We start from the raw sequence: 3,216 nt of genomic DNA on the forward strand, positions 1-3,216 counted from the left end.
CTAACAGCCCAAATGATCGGTTTTAAGAGACCAGAAAAGTTTTTTTAAATACCAGATTGGACTTGTGGCCTCCAATTAAATGATCGACGATAGTAAAATTAAAACTCATCCAACGTTGTATTTTACAAGATTTACTTAGGCACTAAATGTCTTGTCCCACATCGATGAAGAAGACAAATATATACATTTTATAAGAACTTGACCTGAAATTATATATTGCTAAGCTTAGTAGCGTGAGCTTGTAACCCAAGTGGGAGTAATAAGATGATTGGGACAAACCAAATCTTCAGCCCTTGACACAAATAGTGCGTTGGGTTGGATTTATCATAATAAGCGGTTCTTGGTATAGTATGAAGTATTATTATTCCAACACTAATAAATAATGATAGTACATTGACATGGCAGTGGGAGATGATAGGGTAACTCGCCCCTCATTGGCTGGCTTAACAGAGCAGCGCTCTAACATTACATGACTGCCTATCTGCGGCTGTCAAAGACCAGTTCTCGCACACTCTCAAGTCACCACTAGACATGTCAAGACTGTTATTGATTGGCACCATCATCTTTTTATTTGTCCATTGTTCGGATGAACCTGCTAATTTATAATAGTTGTACCAATATCAATTTTCGGTTATTTTGTCTTATATAAACAAAAATTAGACTTTCAAAACCACCTACCCCTATTTGTTCTACATTAAAAGAAGTAAAATAGATGAGATTCTACTTTAGGCAAACATGTTTCGATCTCTTATTGATGAGACTGTTCATGAACACCTGAAAGAATATCGGAGCATTTCACGTCAACAATGTCAGACAGTTGACAAACAAAGCTTATCTTATCTCAGAGGAGATCAAATGCAGAGAAAAGATTGTTGTTGGTAAAGTCAATGTGAATATTGTGTCGTCTTCCCAACAAGAAACCCGGAGAATATCACAGATAGTAGTTGTTTCTATTATTTCATAAAACCACCTAGTTTTATTTGCTTATCCGTCGTACTATACAACTGTCATTGTATTTGTGTGCTCATTGATATTCATAGAAAAGAATAATCTTCTACGGCCATATTAGTGTGTGCCAACTTTATTTAGGCTAAAAAGAAATGGAAATCTTGGGCAAAGGATAAGTTTTTTATGTCGATTTCATAGTGTATTCATCATTGCAGTGTAACCTTTTTTTTATTTTCATATATACTCAAACATCTCTAATATATTATCCTTTTTATAGAAAAATTTTGATTGCTATAGAGAAATGTTATTATAGAGTACATATAATATAGCATAACATGAATAATTAGTTCCAAAGAGAACTTGGTCGTTAAAGCGAAAGATGTTGTTACAAAATTTTAAAATATGGCCTTGAAATATCCGGTAAATTTACCAACTAATTTTTGGTTAGTATATCTTGTACCTTTACTAATGAAGTGAAATGGAGTTAGTAAATTTTTTTCTTCATTTTTTGATTCATACATTGGTAATTGGTTAGTAATTTTAGTAACAAAAAATTTGTGTTGGTAATTTGCCAATAAATTTTAAATACTTTTTTTAATTTCCTCTTTAGTTTTACATCCGTTGTTCGGTACTCACATTGGAGCCGAACTAAATCTGAATTCACGCTGGGAAGTCCCACATTGTGTGGTAAAATACTCCCTAACAAAGATGAGTATGTATTCAACATGAATCGAACCTGAGACCTCTTGGTTAAGGATGCAGGAGTACTTACCCCTACACCACAACCCTTGTTTCTAATAAATTTTAACTATGTTACTATGATTATTTATTTTTCTAATAAATTTACTAATTGATTGTTAGCTTATTCGTAATATATCATTCAAGTTTAATGTAACTGACTGACAATATGTTCAAAATATTATTAACTGAATGATTATTCAATAGTAAAATATTTATTAATTTATTGCATTGAAAAATCTAACAACACGAATACAAATCCAAAAATATTAATCAATTTATAAATCATACTTGAAAGAAACAATGCAAAATCTATGATAACAAGTTAAACTAATCTCAATATGACACATATCATTATATCAAAAAAATTTATTTGAGAACGTTTACAAATAATATTAAAAAAACTAAATTTTGGCCAAACTTAAAAATAAAAAAAAAACTAACAACACAAACTGAACATTGAAGCCTCAAAACCTGAAACAATCATCTTTTGAGATATAAAAATGACTTTTCGAAGCTAATCGAGCTGACAGAATTTTCATCAGAGAATGTTTACAAAAAATACCAAACAAAATAAATTTTTTTCCAAAAGTTAAAAGGTAAATCGCCTAACAGTACAAACTAAATATGAAAACCGCAAAATCCAAACCAATCATATAAAGCGAAAAATGACCTTCCATAGCTAACCGCGCTGACAAAATTCAAATTTGAGCATGTTTCCCAAAAAAATGGCCTAATTTAAATTTTAGACAAAAGTTAAAAGTTAAAACGCTTAACGACACAAACTGAAAATAAAAGTCGCAAATTCCAAACCAATCATCCTATGAGGTCAAAGCTAAACTTATATGGCTAATTGCGGTGACAAAATTTCAGTTCGAGAACGATTACCAAAAATATTGACTAAAGTGAAATTTTGGCCAAAACATAAAAGCTAAAATGCCTAACAACAAAAACTAAAAACGGAAGTCTCAAACACCGAATCCTCTATCTTATTACATCAACAACGACTTTTCGCATCTAACTGCACTAATAAATTTCTTATCTTGGCAGGTTATCAAATTACCAAAGTTAAATTTTTGCCAAAATTTAAATGTTAAAACATCTAACGGCACATAGTAAAAATGAAAACCTCAAAACACAAACCAACCATCCTACTAGATAAAATAAATGACCTTTGGAGTTAATTACGCTATTTGAGCACGTTCACAAAAATATTAACCAAAGTCAAATTTTGTTTTAAACATAAAATTTAAAACACCTAACGACACAAACAAAAAATGAAAGCCTCAAAACAAGAACCAACCTTCCCGTTAGATAAAAAAATGACCTTTCAAAGCTAATACCACTAACGGAGTTCTAATCTAAGCACGTTTACCAAAAATATTGTACAAAGTCAATTTTTGGTTAAAATTTAAACGTTAAAACGCCTAATGACACAAACTAAACATGAAAGTCTCAAAACTAGACGATGATTTATCAAGAATTTAACTTCAATTGGAAAATATACCAACTATTAAAATATAAGTTATT

Source organism: Solanum pennellii, chromosome 9 (genome assembly GCF_001406875.1).
Source record: "Solanum pennellii chromosome 9, SPENNV200".
Classification (NCBI taxonomy): domain Eukaryota; kingdom Viridiplantae; phylum Streptophyta; class Magnoliopsida; order Solanales; family Solanaceae; genus Solanum; species Solanum pennellii.